At 35.3% G+C, this 13,245-nt stretch overlaps 1 protein-coding gene and 1 long non-coding RNA gene across 3 annotated transcripts in view; one reads left to right on the forward strand and one right to left on the reverse strand.

The window, feature by feature from the left end:
* The window catches only part of LOC101741686 (uncharacterized), a 181,360-nt gene extending 174,130 nt beyond the window's left edge, over nt 1-7,230 (reverse strand). Inside the window, exon 1 of the mRNA XM_038018733.2 lies at nt 6,450-7,230. The gene's annotated coding sequence lies outside the window, so the exon portion shown is untranslated. The remainder of the gene's footprint in view (nt 1-6,449) is intronic.
* Nucleotides 1,725-2,873, forward strand: LOC134200930 (uncharacterized). 2 transcript variants are annotated; one of them, XR_009976045.1, is made up of 2 exons: nt 1,725-2,153; nt 2,625-2,873. It is a non-coding gene; the product is annotated as an uncharacterized LOC134200930 (long non-coding RNA). The 2 variants fall into 2 exon arrangements; XR_009976046.1 differs by having other exon boundaries at nt 2,701-2,873.
* Nucleotides 7,231-13,245: the final 6,015 nt, after the last annotated feature.

Consider the following 13,245-nt stretch of genomic DNA (forward strand, 5'->3'; position numbering starts at 1 on the left):
CCTTCACCGTGGAAGTCAATCGTGAAGATTTGTTAAGTACGTATTTCATTACAAAAATTGGTACCCGCCTGCGGGATTCGAACACCGTTGCATCGCTTCAACACGAATGCACCGGACGTCTTATCCTTTAGGCCACGACGACTTCTTTATGACCTATTACTTATGACCTTATGATTTTGTAGTTATGTAACAGAAGTTAACTTTCTTTTAATGACAACATAAGCTATCGTGACTTTGTACGCATTCTGACAAATGTCGAGCTGAAATAATAATGCGGTCAGCCTTTAAATTGCCATCCAAACAGTACACACAGTAGTCGGTGAATAATTAATAACGTTTCATATTATCAATGTGGATAATGCCTAACCTGAACATTTTTATATCATCCGATATTTAAATCAAAATAGCTCGGTAATTTCGAACATCCGGTTTTTCATTTTACGAGCGACTTTTCGCTCTATCTAAAATTATTTTAGAGCTACACATTAAGTATTTTCAGTGATTCATTTGATTAATATTAAAATGATTTATTTCATTTCATAATAAAAATGGTAATGAAATTAATAGTTTAACACGTTACGCAAAATCCAATTACGAACCAAAGCATTGGAAAATCTGCTAAAAATAATTTATCACAAAATTACTAAACAGTTCATTGAAAATTGAAGTTTTTATCATCACAGAGTTATTGGTTGTTTCGCGAATCGGCCAACAATCTTACGTTGAGCCTTGGCGAGTGTTGGTGACAATGAACGGATTACGACTCATAATCTAAATTTACATATAGCGGCCCACCTGCGGCCGGGACTCTGCTCAGCTGTTCCGTGACGTACTTACTGGCTTCTACGAGATTTCCCGCACCACGACCTTAAACTGTTCGCGGGATAAATCTTCCGGATTGTTGAACTGCGTGTCTTCGTTCTTTGAAATTTATTTATTTAAGATCTTTTTGATTTTTGTAACAGATTTTCCATTTATTTTGTGACACTAGCCTATCGTGGAGACTTCAATCTCATGTCTCAAGGCATCTCATTTGCGGTGTTATTTAGGTTAGGTATCTCTGTTAAAAAATGCGTCTTAAGATTATTTACATCTACGAAGTAAACTAAAGCTAAACCGGTAGGTAGCGGCTTGGCTCTGCCCCTGGCATTGCTGAAGTCCATGGGCGACGGTAACCACTCACTATCAGGTGGGCCTTATACCCGTCTGCCTACAAGGGAAAAAAAAGAACATTTAAAATACATACTTTGTCTATTTTCTCGTCTGTCATTTACAATATATGCATGTATTCTATTAAATCCATGTTCAAGCTTTGAATTTTAAACAGGTAGTCGCAAAACTGTTCCATTTAGAGATACCGCAAACAGCAAGTTGGATTAGTTAGTGTCACATAAGTTGGGTCGATATTCAATTTAATTTCAATACCCACACCAAAGTATTGGGGTTTCGGTCAGATTGGTTGTACCTTTCCAACGATTATCGATTGTGAGAGCTCCGAAATAAATCGACATCGAGAATACAACATGAATAGTCTAAACAAGTACATTTGTAATTGGATTATCCAGTAAACAAGCATTAAGAGTGAAGTTGTACAAGGGTGAATGGAAATTATGCTCTGAGGTTTCATTGTAATTTTGCATTATAAATAAAAACTATTATTATGGATATGTTCTTAGTAGTGTTCTTGTTCAAATTGGCAGTAGACTATATTTTGACATTTGACAATTGTGTATGTGCAATATCATCTAAGTTGAAGTAACAGACTTGAATAATTTAAAGCAGTACAGGTTGAGAGACACCCTTTTCTATGCTTCGAGTAACTCAGAGACTAAAATTACTCACATCATTAGCCTCTACTCCAGTCTATCAATTAATTGTCAGTCTTTTGTTTAACTCCTAGCTCAAATTACCAGGCTTTCCATTGTGTACCTACGCCGTATTCTACACTTTACAGAATGATTTATTATTACACTATTACTGCATAGAAAGTTTTAGTGTCCGATGGTTACTGGAATAATTGCGGTGAAGAGGCCAAGAGGACGAAGTTCTAAAAAATGTACGGATCTGTATTATAGATGGAATGATACAGTCAAACGACTGCACCAAGAAAATTAAAGAAGAAGAGATTGCAGATAGCGTCTGAAACACAACTGGTAAACTTGTCACCGCTGTAATGTAGCTAGTTTTAATTTGAGGTAATCACGACGGGCTGTTTCAGTTTGTTCGGGGTTAGAACTTATTTCACTTATCAAAGTTTATTCCGTTAAATCTCATTAACGTTTGCTTGTACAGCGTACAGATGAGGTAATACTAAGTATGAAGTTTTTGCTTTTGGGTTTTCACAATTCGAAAGTTGGCCTATTTTTCATTAAAAAAATTACTATCCTGTAATTCAAATCGAGGCTCTTACTCGCGAAATTTGGGAATGTCAGCTCAACCAGGATCCTTCTATTCCTACGAAATTCATCTATAATTGTATTATCCTACCCGTCAATCTTTATTTCCGATGCTACTGTTTCCCTATCACGCCGCGCCTGATTATTTACCGTATCTCTATATCTATAATCTCTCGAATTTACAACACTTTTTCTGTGCTTTAAATTTTTTTCTTATATATATCTTAGAGATTAAGACCCTTTACTCAACTCCACGAGGCAAGATCAAGACGCATTGCGATAGATTTATGGTGCTTTATTCCAGTGAAGAAGAGTATCATTTGAAGTTACAGAAATCCTTAACGAACCTCAAATACATAACACGCTAGTTAAAAAAGGTCGAGAAGTAAACACTCAAAGCCCTAATTCTTATGAAATCCAGTAAATACCAAATGTAAGCAGCCATTACATACAAATACAACATATAAATAAATGTTATATTACTTATTTCACTCAGAAACTGTAACACAATATAATCGGGGATTCGAGATGCGAAAATAAAGGTTTCGACGTAGGCAACTTCTTAATTACTTTAATCGAGAATCCGCTTTACCTATATAGAGCTTGTTATTATGTGTTAATGGTATTGAACATTTTACGTATAGATAAATTGTCTATCATTTAATTGGTATTAAGAACGAAAACTTTAAAAGCTATCCAATACAAGCTTAGCAGAAAATAGTTAACTCATTTTTTTTAAATATTTTATTAGGTCAAAATTTTGTGTATGGGGTTTGGTCTCGACTGAACACGCCCTGTCCTCGTTGCACAAATTGGAACCGAATGTCGCTACCGAGTGTCATAACTGCGAATCTCGATAGAAACGAGTCCTGACGGACGATGCTTGACTTCGGTGAGTGACAAACCGATCTTATCTCTCTTCATCGACCCATTACCGTCAAGCTGGGGCCAAATACTGGCACGGAGCTAAGATTGCACTTGGTACACCAGCCTAGTGATAGTCAAGGTCCATGAAGATGACGTGTTTCTTGGATATTTTTTCTAGAACCTTAGAATCAATGTTTTCATTGTTTCAATTCAATGTTTTTCGCCCAAAGGGAAATTCTGAGGCAAGTAGTTGCTGCCATCATCTCGGTGGTACCTGATAGCCTGTATGTTGACTGAATGTACCGGTGTTTGTGGCTCCACCAATCGCCTGTTCACTGTCAGTAGGGCTCTGTGCAAAAAACTTCAATGGGTTCTGTGCAAAAAAAACTTCACGTTATCCCCACCTCTCTTGGTTAAGTTCTATCTCATCTTAAAGTGGAAGCACTTCCACTCAGTGACAGCAAATTATGTAGTAGTAGTAGTTGAGAAGACCGTCCCTGATCTAATCTTCAAACAGAAAACTCAAAATGGAAGGGCAATATTCAGATTTTTTCTGGTATTTGTTCCATAATCACTCCCACGACTGTAAGTTCTGGTAAGCCAGAATCCACAGCGGCAACCTCGCAACAAATACTTTTAATGATGTAGTTCAGGTAGTCCGAGGGAAAGCTAATTTGTCTTGGATATAACAAATGACATCAGATTCAACGTTTGAATAATTTAGCATTCATTCTGCCAGATACTGCATTCCCATAGGACGTGAAGGGCTGTTTGTTTGTATTTATCTTCGCGTGTTAATCAGTTTAATCAATCAAACAAAGTTCGTTTTGAAGTCATCGTGGCCTAAAGGATCAGACGCCGGTTGTATTCGTATTTAATAATGCAACAATGCCGGTATTCAAATCTCGCAGGCATGGCGAATACTAATCTTCCTAATAAAATGCGTAATACGACCAGAGAGTAAGTAACATTGGGTAATAGAGACCAAATTCTCAAAATTTTCGTAATTACTAGTGGTAGGACATCTTGTTACTCTGCTACTACCTGCCTTTTTCTGTCGCAAAGCAATAATTCAGTTTGAAGAATGGAACAACCGTTATACTATGGAAATGTGACAGACCTAATGTCTCGTGGTGGTAGGCAGCATTCCCGTTATTATGTATATGTGGTTTATGTGGTTAATATATAATATATAGATAAAAAGCGAACTAACCTGTTCATCATAAGAACGTTCGCCCTATGTAGGAATGAAACCCATGACCCTTGGCCGAGAGGTCAGGAGGGCTAACTACTGCTCTAGTGAGTCAGTCAATGCGGACATGATCACGGAAAATAAACCAACTCTGGAAGTGCGAAATTTTGATCTTGTTTGCCCATCGTGCATAATAGCGTACATACTCGTAATAGCCATCAAAATGTCAATTTAGTAATAATTAGATTAAAGATCCATTGAAACCGCTCTATTGCAGCTGTGATATTAGATTACGCTTCGTCTGAAATTACGAACATAGTTATATTCGTTATGAGCTAGAGTGTGTGAGGATATATTTCATTCAAAACTTACATGTTTTGTAAGACATTCTAATCTAGCGAAAGTGATAAGACATCATTTAATTTTCACATGTAGCTCACATAGAGTTGCTTTCAGTTTTCTTAAGTAAATTTATCTAGTCCTTTGTTTAGCTAGCCCTTAAAATTCTGAATAATTTATTTGTCCTAAAAAATGTGCGCTGCTCGGACTTAAATGGAAGTTATCACTTTGAGTAGATTCTCGAGGATTTTCCTATTTCCAAAGTTTTTACAAGAATATATTTTTGTTACTTTGTTCCTAAATTTTTTACGTCTTGAGTTGGGCGGTAGATAATTTACTGTTTAAGGGTCATTTTAAGAGACGAGGCTTAGGATTTTACTTTCAGGAATAAAATATTTGGTGTTCTATTGAATGTTTCTCTTTCTTTATCGGTAACAAAAATTAGCTGTAGTTCTTAACTATAAGTTAAAAGTTTTAGAATTTTCTCCGAACAAAGTTTTGAAATAATCCTCAATGTTGGGCTTGATTTTTCTAATATGAGTAATATTTATAGTTGAAATAAATGATGAAATAAGCTGTAAACTATATGTATGGTTGTAAATAGAATAGTGAATAAATGGGATATGTGTAGTTGAAATATGTAAGTACATCGGAACAAGACGGTACTCTCAAAATTATTAATTAACTACACTGAGCTCACTTGTGAGCTAACTTGACCGAAAGTTTCACTATTAAGAAACTAAATATTAATAATGGTATAAAGATAGTCGTATGGACATCATTAGACTGTGTTTTACTTACACAATATATATTTTCTATAAGAAAAAATATATAAGATACAATTGTATATACTTGCAGAATTAATTAAGTCGACAGTTTTGGATTACATTGAAATATTTTTCACACATCGTTGATGAGTCAAAGTCTTTAACTATAAGGAAGGCGGTTGGCATTGTATAATAATTTTATAAATACTGCACGATGTCATTGGACTTGGCACAAGATATTAGCGTCCTATAATTATAAAGTCGTTATATACGATACAACGTAACACGTTCTGTAATAACATTACAGTAATCCTGATCGCACCGAAAAACATTACACTAACGTTTTGCATTATGTCGTCAAACGTTCTCGTCCTCATTATTTTAAAATAAAACTAGAACACAAGCTAGTATTAGAAAGTTTATTTTCAATGATTCTTCAATGTTATTCAGTTTCGTGATTTTGTAAAGAAATCCTTAGAATTATTTCGTTTCATTCCGATTTGAAATCGACTATGACTATCATTTTTAAACGGACATCAACTAAATCGACTATGACTATAATTTTTAAACGGACACCAACTATATCGACTATGACTATAATTTTTAAACGGACACCAACTAAATCGACTATGACTATAATTTTTAAACGGACATCAACTAAATCGACTATGACTATAATTTTTAAACGGACATCAACTAAATCGACTCTGACTATCATTTTTAAACGGACATCAACTAAATCGACTATGACTACCATTTTTAAACGGACATCAACAAAGCGCTTTATTTGAACTGCAAATTCTTTCCTTAGCCTAACCGTTTTGAAAAACATCTATAGTTGAACATGGGTAATATAAAATCCTTTTATTTTTATTTTCTGATACTTACCAGTTTAATGGAATATTCGAAGGGTACAATGATCCGCTAGCACACTGCTGGTTAAGATTCAAAGGAACTGACACAGTTTTAACGCCTTTAAAACCACTTAACTTATAATTTTACGCTAACGACTACACAGATTAAAGTTCTTTATGGATTTAAATTCAGCACACTCGTATTACTAGAAATAGTAGAGGGTTCTAAAAGGTTCTTAGGGAAGAAAACGAAACCACAAATTTTGTAAATAGTTCATGAAACGGGTAAAATGTTCAAGAAAAAAACTTCAGTCGCTTCTTATGTGTAAATAGGGTTCTCAACAACTCCTCTTTAAGATACATATTTGAATAGAAAAAAAACCAAAGAAGTTTGAAATCGTTCACTACAATGGATAATTAAAACACTAATTATCGAAAGTCGGTAAAAGTTTTCGAAATCGAGTTTCAGTCATACTAGGGTCGCGTGATTCGTTCGATAGGTTCTATCGGGAGAGTTGAAGTGTATTATAGAAGTAATTGAAAAATAAGTTAATTCGTTTGGTCGATCGTAGTCCATTGGGGTTGGAAGGCGCGTGCCAGGGCGCGACACGACACTGCGCGGCGGGCGGCGTGCACGCGGGTCGACGTAGGACTGCCGACTCCGTAGTCAGTACTGCCACTGCTGTCTGCCAACCCTCGGCGCTTCAATGCAAAACCGATGCACTCAAAAGATCACTGTAATTTCGCTTTATCGCCAATATACTGTTTCCCTAATTAACCTAGTTAAATCGGTCAGCCTCGGCTATTATTTTTTAATTTTAATTTGATTTCATTAAATAAATAATTGTTTGGTTATTTGTTTCTAAGGTAACGATTTATATACCAATAATTTGTTTACGGTGAAACTTTTAACTGGGGTTCTTGGTATTTTCGGGGAGGTTTCTGGCATAGTACCATCGATGTACGATAGAAGAAGCGTAAACTATTGGATCGAGTGGTGTATTCATAAAGGATCCTTTTATAAGCCTTTTGGACAAACCAGTCATTGTAGTATAACGATTATTAATAAAAGCCGAATTATTAATAAAACCAGATTAACTGTTACTAGGCCAATCATATTTCCTTTATTAACTATGAATGTATTATTATGTATGAATGTATTTTGGCGGTGACAAACTATGTATACTAAAAGTACGCTCTACACTCTACTACTCAAAACAGTAATCATCTCAGAAGAATAGCAGAGTTCATTCACGTTCTTTTTTCTATTACTCTCTCGCTTCTTTATTGATAGGAGCATCAGAATAAGAAAATTAAATCGTCATGTTTTCGACACATTGACCGGGTCCAATAGTTTTTTTGTGAATGTGCTTAGTATCTTTTTCCCTACCTAATCGTTGATAGCCTAAGGGGCTATTCCAACTAATCCCGAACCGGAGCCTTTATTTATTTATTTATTTATTTATTTATTTATTTATTTGGGAAACAAACAGTACAATACAAAACATACAATATTTAAAAAAATATAGCTAAAACAATAACCAAATATGTTTCCACAATCAAAATCACATATAAGTAGACAGTGAACAAGAAGAGAAATTTAGAAATTTAAATTAAAAAAAAAAAAACAAAAAACAAAAAAACAAAAGCAACACAATACGCACATATAATTTTATACATTAACTCACACTATAAAACTACAACACTTATCGGGCCAAATCACCCTATAAACACTCCAAAATAGCTTTTCTATATGCTACAAGTGACAAGCAAAAGATATCAGCATTAGAGAACTTAGCATCATACAACCTACAAGATCTACGGATCTACTTTAGTAAGAAATAAATGCCTCTTAGTCCACGGAAAAAAATGAATCGGATAATATAATTATTATACTACTATTGAAAGTTATAGGAATAGGAGAAGGCTAGATTCGCTAATCTGTATTACTTGATCAATAGTCGAACATATCATAATACCATCAGTGTACACTTCGAAGCGCGTTGCATTCAGCCGTGCTAGGTTTATTAAATTGCCTGTCCCTTTGTTAGTGGGTGCTCCACTTTAAATTACAGAACAGCAAAGGCATATTAATCAGTGTTGAATTATTTGCAGGATAAAGATTCTTATTTTTTTTTATTGCCTAGTTGTGTGGACGAGCTCACACCTGGTGTTAAGTGGTTACTGGAACCCATAGACATCTACAACGTAAATGCGCCACACACCTTGAGATATAAGTTCTAAGGTCTCAGTATAGTTACAACAGCTGCCCCACCCTTCAAACCGAAACGCATTACTGCTTCACGGCAGAAATAGGCGGGGCGGTGGTACCTACCCGTGCGGACTCACAAGAGGTCCTACCACCAGTAATTACGCAAATTATAATTGTGCGGGTTTGATTTGTTAGTAATATAGAATTTGAATAGTAGAACACTAAAATATCTTTAATATACTCGTATATTGTTCTAATTCAGTGGTTTTAGCACCTACGTTTCTCTATTCAGTGGCATAATAGTTTGAGTGTCTTGATTTTCTAATAACATATTAATTATTTTGAAGAGAGACATTGAAAAAGTTGAGCACGCGCATCGGTTGACGTGTCTCGTGTGACGTCATGCCTCATGCTTGCCGACGTAGCTGCTATTCTTGTCCGCGCGACATTTCCGCGCGTAGCACGCCTGTCGTCTCGCGATGTGTTGCCGAAAATATTTGACGACATTCAAAGGTCAGCAACAAGAAATTAACGTTGTCTTGTTTGTTTTAAACTATCAAATAACGAAAATCTGAAAAAATCTCTTATTTGATAATTTCGAAATGTTAAGCTGTGCAGAATCAACAAAGCAAGAATAAAATAAGTATTTCGTGTAAAAATAACTTAATGAAAAGAATGTTTGGAAGATGCACGTGGTTCTGGGCGTCTACGACAAGCGTATTTAGGTGAAAGATATAACGAGAGCTTTTCACTACCCACCAGATTTTCCTTGTCACATAACAACTAATATTGACGAAGTGTTCCCAAAATATTATTTCGAATGATATTTATAGCAAATATATCAAAAGTAAAAATTTTTGTATTTATTAAAAACTTTAATGTGTATTCTACGTTTTTGACAAATTTCTTTCTAAAGAAATCCAACTTAAATGCATGAAATACACTCTACTTGAAACTGTCGTGGGTTGATGGTACTTTATTTTTAGCTTAGACAAACGAATTCACTGTACACCCGGCGTTGAATGGTAACAGAAAACCTTCCTAAAGTTCAAAATAATATTAATTGTACCAAATATAACAATCGGATGAAGAAATTAGCATGCATGCATGACATGTTCGTTTTAGACTTACGAAAAACATCAATTATGAACTATTCGCGCACCACTTAATTGTATGTTGATAGTACTAACATAGAAACTATCCCCGAAGTGGTAACAATAACTATACCAAGCTTACTATACCATGTTTTGTTCCCACAATAACTGTAATATAAATAATACGTAATATAACAATCGCTGTAGCAAGTAATACTAGTAATTAGTCCACTAGTAGCTTCGTACAGTTACTGTTACTAATAACTAACTAATCTACCAAGCCCGATTACTGCCAACATTAAATTAAAACCAATTTTTGACTATTCAAATTCAAACGAACACAAAATTAAATTACAGTTGGACATCAAATACAATAAACACATTCAACATTTTTTGTTGTAGTATTCTTCTAATTATTAATGCTAATTACTTGGGATTAAGAATAAAATGTATAGTTTTACGACACATAGAAGATTAATATACAACTATTTTTTTATTAATATATAGGTTATTATAATTCAGAAGCTAGGTCTACTGTGGTTCCGGTGGTGAAGCGGTGCATGGTGGCTCCTGTGCGCCGCTCACGGTGTGTCTCCCGAGACGAGGTTCTTCGGGATTTTCCCGGGGGATGAGATCCCGTCTTAACATTAGTACGGGTACCGGCTAAGGCGAGACTTTCGGCGCGCACCGCGGTACCGTCAGTTTCGTCTAGTCGGTGTGGTGGAGCTCGATGGGGTTTAGTCGGTAGTCGTTCTGCGGGACAAGTGCTTCGCGCGCCTTTTTCAAGGCGTAGTCTCCTGTGTGAAATTGGGGGAGGTGAAGGACCTCAGCCCTTCTCTTATCCGTAAATGAATTCCCCAGAGTTAAAAAAAAAATTAAACTACAACAAACAATTTAAATGTAACACTTTCGAGTTACAATCGCTGTAATGTTGTCTTTGTTAAAATAGCTAATAGCTGTTAAAACATAAAATTCCATCACTCATACCAGTTATAAATTGATGATTTTGATTGAACTAGAGGTCCCGCAGTAGTCGAAATTCGACTATAATTAATTGGAATTGTAAGTTGGTACACTGTTATGATTGTATTTTATACTTCTATAATCACAAATTTCGCCAAGACTACACTATAAAAATATTAACAAAGACAAACAATATTTAATCTATCCTCAATTTGACAACAGACGTCAAGAACAAAAGTTTGACAATCTAAAGTATGCATGCGTGTGTGCGTCAAATACATGGTATGTAGTGTGTGTAATGTTTTCTTTATTGATTTAATGTATCTTTTATGCATTATTTTAAAAAAATATTAGTATTGTGCACTTCTTCTCTATATTCTCTATAAGTGTGGAAAATTTCATACTCCTCCATCAGCGCAATTTTCGTAAAAAGGGGTAAAAAGGGAAGTTTTGGCTTCACGTATTAATATATAGATTGATGATTGATTGACTTTGATAGTGCACGTTCTTCTATAACAAACTTTATATCAAAACAAAGAATTTTAATTGTAATTGTCTCAATGGAATAATAGTTTCTGTTTAAGTTTACAATAAAAATCTACCACATACTAAAACACGATTCTAATAAAACGTAGCGTCCGTAGCTTGATGGGTTAGATGTCCAGTATACTTGGCGATCGAATCATATGTGAATATATACTGTGATCATGCCAGAGTTCGAAAACTGGAAATCAATACCTACAATTATTTCGAACAAAATACTTACGTACATATTTAAAACACGCTTACGAACAGCTTCCACAATGAATACATAATTTAGTGTAACAAATAAAAATTACTGATAGAATAAATATGAGAACGCATATTATTATGTACAACCCTACCTATTCTTGATGCTAAGCAGTCAAGCTTTTCGATTTGATAGGACAACCGTTATACAAATAGAAATCTATTGTATGGCATAATAGAGATTTCTAATTCATGTCTCAAGATGATCTCAAGTAAATACGAGTATTTATTAATGAACGACAAAAAAGATAATGTAAATGCCTTGGTTGTTTGTTTTCTAACTGATTATTACGATGGAAGAAGAACTATTGAGGAAAAGAGAGAGAGAGAGAAGGCAGCCTTCATACAAAAAGAAAACACAGAAACAAACCTTAATGCTGATTGTTTTATATTCATTACTAAAATACTATCACAGCTTAGACTACACAAAATGTTGTATGGACCATGAAAACAGTAGTTTTTATTAAACTTGAAGACTGCTTAAGAAAACTGCGTCATCTGTATTACGTATATTTATTCTCTACTTAAAAAAAATGGTTTTGTATTAATCGCTCATATTTATTAACCTCAAAGGGTAAATACTTATTGACAAAGGCGCCACTTAAAAATATTGTAAATAAATCGATGTATCGATATCTTATTTGAACTGTAGGTACATATGTTGTCCCTCGGTTGGATAATCACGAAATCCAATAATGCCCAGTGATTTCATTAATGGAACTTGAAAGGACATACCAATTTGATAAATCACAATACAAATCATTGATCGTGAATGGAATCTCGGCTGAATATGGTCTAGTATTTCAAAGTGGAACGCTTCAAGGCTTCCAGTTAACTAAGTTTATCTAGTGCGATTTCTGGCTTAACATTTCTTGTTTAATTTATTGAACGGTGGAGTCACTTTATTGTTGAGCTTGACTAAGGCTGTATTTATTTTCGATTATATTCTGTTAAGTCAAGTTAAAGTGGTAAAACATGAAATCGTTAAAAAGTTACTTTTTTCCCCCCTTTTTTTTAACCTTGGGGAATCCATTTACGGATACATTTACCCGGTCGAGGGGGTAACGGACCGGGTTATGTCGAACTCTAGCGCCTCCTGAGAGCAAGAAGGGGCGAAGAGAAGGACCAAAGTCCTCCACCTCTCCCAATTTCTCACAGGAGACTACGCCTTGAAAAAGGCGCGCGAGGCACTTGCTCCGCAGAACCGGCTACCGACTAAGCCCCATCGAGCTCCACCACACCGACTAGACGAAACTTACGGTACCGCAGTACGCGCCGAAAGTCCCGTCTTTGCCGGTATATACCCCTATTGATGTACATTTCCCCCTACCTATTCGCTGGTAGCCTAAGAGGCTATTCCAGCTAGGCACGGACAGGTAGGTCATAGGACAGGAGCTCACGCATTCAACCTGACAGTTTTTGCTAAAAATTATCCTAGTAGGAGCTTCCTGCTTCACAGAATCTACCACTGGTTCAGAATCGCGACTCATTGAGGAGATCAGGCGAGAAACTCAGTGCACTGTGTTCATGAGAAAAGTTATGTTTTATTAGCGCATTGTTTGTAAATCTTTATAGTCTGTGCAATGCGACCACACATTCTCACTGCTTTCTCTGATTATTAGGATTAATAATTTTATTGTATTTATCTTCATAAATATGTTACAAATAATAATGTAATAGTTACTTTCTTATGTTTTTGCGAGTCGTAGAAATAATTAAAGATATTAAATCAGTCGTCCGTAACCACGAAAATTGTAAAGCATTCGATGCGT

Source organism: Bombyx mori, chromosome 22, assembly GCF_030269925.1.
Source record: "Bombyx mori chromosome 22, ASM3026992v2".
In the NCBI taxonomy this organism is placed as follows: Eukaryota; Metazoa; Arthropoda; class Insecta; order Lepidoptera; family Bombycidae; genus Bombyx; species Bombyx mori.